The sequence below is a fragment of the Otolemur garnettii genome, unplaced genomic scaffold, assembly GCF_000181295.1.
Source record: "Otolemur garnettii isolate 467f Iridium unplaced genomic scaffold, OtoGar3 scaffold00004, whole genome shotgun sequence".
Lineage (NCBI taxonomy): Eukaryota > Metazoa > Chordata > Mammalia > Primates > Galagidae > Otolemur > Otolemur garnettii.
In genome coordinates, this window is record NW_003852399.1 from 29410484 (window position 1) to 29419000 (window position 8517).

General features: G+C 40.7%; 1 protein-coding gene and 1 pseudogene across 1 annotated transcript in view; one reads left to right on the forward strand and one right to left on the reverse strand.

Moving 5' to 3' along the window:
* Positions 1–8517, reverse strand: part of CPQ (carboxypeptidase Q) — a 397534-nt gene that overhangs the window by 241598 nt on the left and 147419 nt on the right. The gene's annotated exons all lie outside the window — the stretch shown is intronic.
* On the forward strand, positions 7386–7513 carry LOC111728062 (annotated as a pseudogene).

Here is an 8517-nt window from a genome sequence, read left to right on the forward strand (position 1 = left end):
CTTCATAGTTGACACTACCCTACACTGACAATCTCCTTAAGTTGATCTAATTTTCATAGACCAGACATGCACCACATGTACGTATCAGTACAGTAGCCTAGTTCCTTATGTTGACCAGCTTGTTACAGTCCCTTGGGTGGTCAACTTACACTTGTTCTAGTGTATTTGCTTCCAACATCCTTATGCATATCTGCACGCCCACTTTGGAGGACCAATGTGCTCTCTGCCCCCACTGACCCTGGTTGTACTGCACGCATGACCTCCAGGAGTGCAGGAACCATGATTGTCTTGCTTGTCATTCAATTTTCAGCACCTTAGACTGCTCAAGAAGCATTAGCTCCCTGAACTCTTTCCTTCCCAGGAGGCTGACATTGGACACAGGGGATATAAGCTTCTCTCTACATTCTCTTTAAGCAATCTAATGCTGTAACCTCTGGGGACATGGAAAAGAACTTCACCCAAGACAGGATGACAAGCACTGGGTGTAAAGTGAGTCCTTTAGCCTAAGGCTACTGCTGAAGGTAAAGGGGAATGTTTTACACACTCTAGGAAATGCAATCCATGTAAAGAGGAATTCCAGGTATTTCCCGCTACCCAGGCCACTGGAGGAACTTTTAGAGTTGAGAGGAATAAATACACGAACACTGTAACCTTTTAGAAATAAAACTGTTTAAAAAGAGTACACTGCCAAGCTGCTCAAATATTCTAAAACAATAAGCAGCTTGACATTTTTCAAACAAATATTTTAAAACTTAGGTCCACATGTGCACTGGAAATTAATGCCATTTGTTCAACAATAACAGACTGGATTCATATCTACTCTCATACAATGGATTATATTTGCTGATTTCATTAAACCTGCAAAAGGTTACAGCTGGTTGACATATGAAAAAAAGAAAAAAAAAAACGCCACATCTCCAGAACAGGGAGTTTTGTACACATTTTTATTGTTTTTAACAAAACTATTTTTCAGAAAGAAGTGGTAAAGCATAGGACTCTGTCCCTTACAATCATGTATTACATGTTCAATTTTTTCTTATATCAGGATATACTAAGAAAGTAACAGAAGCAGGGGATCATGAACAAATGTGGGACTGAGCACGGGAGAGATGCCTCTGGGAACTCCAGGAGCTACGTGGAGGGGACTTTGTAGGGAGCCCTGGAACCCTGCAGCTCTACAAGCCAGGTTTTCAGGGTACAAAATTGGGCAGGAACCATCATGAGACTATCTTTGCACTCTTAGCTGGAAGGCCAGGGGACATTTTAATCACAGGCAGGACTCTGGACTTCAGAATTATATAATGTCAATTGTCTTACTACTTCTTTTAGAACACTAAAAATAAAATAAAATATTAAACCTCAAAAGAGATCCTTCCAGGATTGACAGAAAGTCTGTGTAACTCCAGAGAGAGTGAAGCTAGCCTTTAAAAATGTTTTATAAAGTACTAGAATCAGGAAGTAACTTCTTGACCATGCCAGAAGCCCATTATGATCAATGTGTGTTAAATTAGGGCTTCCATAATCATGACAGTAATTTTTGCAATAAAATCTTTAACAGCTACTAATGTACAAAACTTTCCAGCCTAAATATTACATTGTCAAATCCTGAGTGACAATAAAAGTCCTGGAATTAACCCCAATACACATTAGAGGCTACAGCTTCTATGCCTAGATAGATAGATAGATAGTTAGATACACACGCGCACACACACACATTTTATATTTTAAACTTCAGAGGAAAAGCAGCTATGATACTTTTCACAACTGCTTGTTGTGTCTCTGCAATGTCTTTCATGTATTTATTGCCTTACTCTTTTGAAAGTGGAGGTTATCAAACTTCCTGGTTTCTTCAATGACTGATTTCACTTTAACTTAGACAAAGCAAAAGGGCCAGGCTATTTTCTTGCTGTGCAACATTATGCAAGTTACTTAACTCCCCTGTGCCCTTGGTTTCTTATGTGTAGAAGGAGGATAATAATAATATTTAAAGTACTGGTTGTTATGAGAACTAGTAGAATATATACAAATCATCTGGAACAAGGCCTGATCCATGGCAGTCAATTATAAATGATTTATATTATTTTCATTATTTCAGTGGTGTCTATAGACTGTATGAAAATATATTTCACCATATATAGGGAAATAATATGTAGGATTTTTATAATGTAAACAATTATTTTGTGTATATATATACACACATGTACCTTAGGGCTGTCTGTTCTGTTCCATTGATCTCATACGATATTCAGATTCTTCATAATTTACTTGCAGGTCATTCATCTTTTCTAATTAAAATTCCAGCCTGGGATTCTCCGACTTTTACATTGGCATGCTAGAGGGCTTTCCACAGGAAGAGGATCTGCACAAGTCTGCAAGGCTGGCTGCTGATTCCAGCTTTCTGTCCTTCAAACCATTGGACATCACTTGGGTCCAGTGAGAGCCTTCTAGAAAGCCAGATCTTCAGTAAATAATGTACCCAAAGTCCTCTGAAAGAGTTTAACCAGAATAAAAAAAAACTACAGCGCAGGAACTCCTGCTCCAGCTCCTACTAGTGACATTAAAAGAGTCATATTCAAAGTTACCCTCTAGAGTTAAGGCAAAGAGCCAAAGAGAAGAGCTCACAAAGGGCACCAGGGTGGTGTTTCTGCAGGTGTAGCCCTCAGCATCGGAGTCACTTGTGACATCTGCACGAATGCACATTTCTGGGGTCTCCCTTGATTTATCGAATTGGAATCTGAACATGGGTCCCAGACAGTCATCCACATGTTTTTTGTTGCTATTGCTTTGATTTTATTTTTTGTTTTTGTTGTTTGTCTTCTTAGGACTCAACATTTTCGTCAATCACCCAGAACTGTTCCAGAAATTCCACTCAGGTCATGGGACTGAGCCACAAGCCTGCACTGGTGGTGATGGATCTTTTGTGTCAGCTCCAGGCTGCTTGACCTCTAGCTCTCCTCTTCTATATGTCAGTGGTCCCTTTTATCATTTGCTTGGTCCCTACACCAAGCCTCTGAGAATCTAACTCTACAAATTATGTTGGGACCAAGGCAGGCAACTGGGTAGAGCTGGCCACCTTGCTAACTTGGCTCCAAGAACACTGCCTGTAGAGGATTCCTTCATTAACATGACATCTGACAAAATTATAAAACTGTGGGATTTAGGTTAAGATATTTAATAGTAAGGTTTGTAAAAGCCCAACCCAACCCTCTGCCTTACAGAGAAGAAGAAAATGAATGGAATATGGGAAAATATACCAAATAATTGCTTTTTGTGGTTTACTTGTGCAATCAAGTTAAGTAGTCTTTGGATGCTATTTCGAGTTCTGCTAACAAAAGTAGCCAAATTATTTCTCTAAATTAAGAATGAGTACGTGTATACACCCTTCTCAGCTAATTAAATATTGCCAAATAAATTAATCTTTTCTAGAGAAAAGGAAGAGAAAAAAGTATAGGGACAAATATTCTAGCACATATATCACCATTCAAGAGATTCAATGTTTCAGTAGTGGCATGAATGGTAAAACACCTCCTTCCTTCTTTGTTCTATGTTTTCTGCCTTGTTCTCTCTCTTTCTCAATTCAATTTTCTTGCAGTCTTATACTTACACAACTAACAATGATTACATTTGACTCGTAGGCATAAAAAGAGGACTTAATGATGCATAATGTATGGAAAGATGTAAAACATCATGCTTAGCCCATTACTGTACGGGGCACCGAATAAACTTATGAACTTTCATTCTAATGGTTTTGGAATCATAGTTCTCAGTCATGCTCATGACAACCCTAGTAGGAAATGAAAACATCACCTCTGGCAGTTGTGGAATAAGAGACACAGAATTGTGTGGCAAATTCTCCAGGGTTCCACAGTGTTTGCAGGGAAACCCTCTGTCTTGAGCCATCTCCTTGCTCCATCTACTCAACCTCATACTGGTGCTGGAGAACAACCCATTACTACTAATAGCAACCATATTGTCCAGTTTTAAGACACACTGCTAATGTTTGGACAGGAGCTTACAAAGAAAGAACTCTTCACAGAATGCAAACTGGGGCAACTCACAGGCAGTTGAAAGTCTGAAGCTGATTTATATGCAAGCCAGTCAGGACAAAAGATTAAAGAAACTAGGGACTTGGGCAAATTCAGCTGAGCTCTGGCATGCAAATAAAGTTTACAAATGAGAAAGACCTCAAGATTATGACAGTAAGAGTGCAAGGCTAGCACAAGTTCAGCCAATCCCAGCAGCTTATTAAAAACAATTCTCCCCTACCCCACAGAATCTGCTTCCTGATCTCAAAGTTACATAACCCTATCAGCAGCAGCAGTGCCAGGGCACTCTATCCATCACCCACATTCCATCCAGCTAATTACTGAGCGCCAGACGTGCTTCTATGGGAGAGAGCTGAGAGCAATTTCGGAAGTCCCCGTGTTTTCATTAATGTGAATTTCTCAGCTTTTCTAGGTCAGGGAAACACTGGGTGATTATAAGCTCTAACTTGTATGGAAGGGGGAAAAGCATGCTGGCTCATTTTAAGGAGCTGATGCCAGTTCCCAAGATTTGGGGAAAGAAAATAGAGTGCTTGAGAGAATCCAAAATTTATTTTTAAAAAGTAAAATAAATTGATAGAATGTTTGATATCTCTTGAAGGAATCAACCCAGAGATCACATAAGGTACCTGAGTATCAAGTTTCCAAAGAAGACTAACTTCAGTTATAGAAGACAGTCTAGTTGATTAGAATTCAACTCCATGTAGCTCTTCCTAAACAATACTGAGTGAAGAAGTGAAAACTTGTATAAGTATCAACTCACCTATTTATTTAGCAAACACTCAATGGAGCCTACCCCGTCTCAGAACTGTGGGAAACTCAAGAAATATAGAGGTCAAGTTTCCTCCTCTACATTCCAGAAGCTTCTGTCTATTCCTCATCATTCCATCTGCAGCCTATATAGCAATAATTCATTTGTCTTCTCCACTAGGATTGTAGCTAGTCAGTGGATGAATAAATAAAAGAAGGAAAGAAAGATAGCCTGGCGGGAGGGAAAGATGGGGAAAGGGAAGGAGAGCAAGATGGAGAGAGCACGACTCCTTTCACAGAGCACACCATCCAGTTCACTGTCAAAGTAGCGGAGGCTCTGGAGTTGGGTAAAAACGGACCATGGAGAACCAATGGCTTTCTCTTTCCTCTTTGTGGTCCACCTTCTCCATATGGGCCCAACCCTAACCTTCAGTTTTATGGGCCATAATTTGCATGTGGAGCCCTGTCAGAATCACATTAATTTTAGAGTTGGAATGACCTGAATGACCCATTTGGCAGGTTTGTTTTCAATATATTAACTACCTTAATAGATGATACAAACTTCAGAGAACAATGAGGCAAATAAGATAGAGCAGGAAAGGGAAAACTATATTTATAGAGAAAAGTGGAACTCACTTTTAGGGCAGCCAGGTTGAAAGTATTTACTATGATAACAGAGTGAGACTCTCATTAAGATTTTGCCTGGTATCCCTGAAAAGAATATTAGTGGTAAAAAATTAATATGTCTGAAAATGCCAAGCATTTAGGAAGGCGAGGAACAACCAGAACTCTTACATACTTCTCGGGGGGGAGGGGTATAAATTGGCACAAACCCATTAAAAACAATTTGGCATTACCCAGCAAGGCCCAACATGTGCAAACCCCACAACCTAGAAATTCCACTCCTAGGTACATGCCCTAGAGCAACTCCTGCACGTATATGCCAGGAGGCATGGTCAAAAATGTTTCTAATCAGCATTGTTTGCAACAGAAAAAACTGGAAATTATCCAGAAGTCCATCATCAGTCAAGTGGGCAGGTGGGCTGTGGCATAGTCACAGAAGGGAGGATTGTGAGCTTGGAAAACAAATGAAGCACAGCTCTGTAGTGCAGTACGGATGCCACGTTTAAAAGAAAGCAAACTACGCAAGACTGTGTACAATTAAAATAGCAATTGTGTAAAGCCTGTAAAAAAGTAAAATCATGTAATACACCGTTTAGAGATACTTACATATGTGGAAAAGCTATTTTTAAAAACATAAGGGCATTAACACACACCAAAATTGAAGTTAGCATTTGCAGGGTGAGAGGACACAGGAAGCCCACCCCCACCCAGGGGAGGAGGCTGGGGGAGGGTCAGTGGTATTAGGGGTGTCAGGCTGAGAGGCAGATTTGATTCGCATGTGATCATTTTCTTGCTAGGCTTTATAACTTTCATAAGTGATATACATTCTGTTTTATATATCAACTACTACACATACAGAATTGTTAAAAATTCTGATATATTGTACAGTGAAATACTATGCAGCCAACAAGTAAGCATTCTAAATTGTATTTAAAATCAGCACACTGTACCCCACAAGTGCATTAATGTATACAGGTATGATTTAATACAAAAAATAAGTTAGATCCATATATCTTGAAGTAAAAAGGATTTCAAGACAAATTGTTGAGGTTAAAAAAAAAAAAGCTATAGAAAAATACCACAATAACAATCTCATTTTTATCACAAGTAAAGGAAGAAAAAGCTTGTAAAACTTTCTGGTACACGTGTGTGTACTGGAGACCTTCTCCACGCCCCTCCACATGCTCTGCACCCTTCTCCACTCTGCTGTCCGGCCCAGGAGATGGACCTGTGTGAACTACACCTGCAGCTCTGCCCGCTTCCGTCCCGGGATGGGGAACCTGTGGCCGTCAGGAAACTTGTGGCCTTCCTGGTCCTTAAGTGAGGCACCATTTCACGGAATCCAACTTTACAGAAGTTGTCATGACAAGGGATGCAGCAGAGGAAGACGAAGATTTTCTAGCCTCCGACTGTGTGTAAAAAGTAATAATCTTCAAGTCAAAGGCAGGGTCTCCATCAGTGGGCCTGGAGCTTCAGCAGGAACGTGGAGGGAGCATGTTTATTCCCAGCCACCTCCCTGAGCTCTTTAAGCACCAGCTGTATCCCTCCATCAAAGGTCTCGGGACCTATTAGAAACCTGTTTCTACAGTCCCCTCTCTGTTCCAAGTTTCTGTGACACTCCCTCACTGTGTCCCTTCAGATCTAAAGGTAGTAAGCCTGCTCCTTAAGGCTTTCCTTATACCTTTCCTATACCATGTAAACAGTCCCTTTATTCAACTTAACCTAAATTACCCTAATTTGAATGTACCATTTGTTTCCAACTGGGACCCCAACTGGTACAATCATATATGAATATGCAAGCATAGAAAATAGACTAAGAACATATGCAAGAAAAGGTTAGTGGTTAATGCTAGTGAAAGAAGATAGAATTGGGGGAAGAAGAAAAACACTAATGTTTTCATCCTTATTTTTTTTTATTGTATAACTTATGTCTAAGCCAAAGGTTGTCATGTATTATCTGGGCAAAATGCAATTTTAAGAGTGCCCCCAAAATAATTTTAATAAAATGTACCCCATGCCAGAGCAAACTGTGGCCCTGAACTATTGCCTGGCCTCTGTATTCACAGGCTGCTGGCACTGAAGTGGGTTGCACAGAAGAAGAGGAAGAAAAAAAATGTACAAGCTGGGTAGATTAGTTAAGAGAAGAACCCAGGTCCTTTTACTTCTCTATCCCCTGTGCCTACCACAGCGCCTGTCTAGCACACAGCATAAGAGGCTCTCAGAAGGAATACTGACACTATTGCCCAATGAACATTAGACCTAAAGGATTTTTTTCAAAAGCAAGCATGCACCTGTGGGGTTTAGTAACAACAAGGAAGGAAAAAACACTTCGGTGAGTAGCTCAACAGAGGCTTCCTAGAAGTGGTCAGTGGTGGCCCCCACTGAACACAGGGGCAGGCAAAAACTGGGCTATCAGCCTGGTTCCTGGACTGTACTGTGTATATAAGGCCTCTGGGCATTATAATTACACCTGACCTACGCATGCAAGCATCTCTTACAAGGTCTGACAGACTTCCCGTGCTACTATCTCTTCTCTTGCTACCCAGGGTCTGGATGCTTCTCCTGACTATAAACTTGATGGTCAAGCCCTTCAGCTACCACTACCACTCTATGACTCCTGAAGTGGATGGACTCTATCTGAACACCTGTAGCTGGGGGTGGCCACTAACATCTGCCTCACTCTGGTAGGGAGATTAAATCCAGGCCCAGGGTCCTCGTATCCAGCCCACTCAGCCACAGAGAGTTTGATTAAGTGCTCTCCTTCTCAAATGGCACACAAGCACTGTGTACTTCCTCTATCATAGTATTCATTAAACTGTGTTGAAACTGCCCATTTATTTGTATGCTTCCTTCTATAAAACTTTAAGGTCTTTGAGTGTAGGGGCTAAGCCTTATTCACCCCTGTATAATAAGAAACATTGACATAGGGTAGAAGTTCATTAAATACTGAAAGAAAAAGGAAGAGAGGGAAGTGAGAAGGTCTAGGAAGGAAAGAGGGAAGGGAAGGAAGGAAGGAGAGAGAGAAAAGGAAAACGAAAGGGGGAGAGAGAGAGAGAGAAAGAAAGAAAGAAAGAAAAGAACAGGAAAGTGAGGGAGGGCG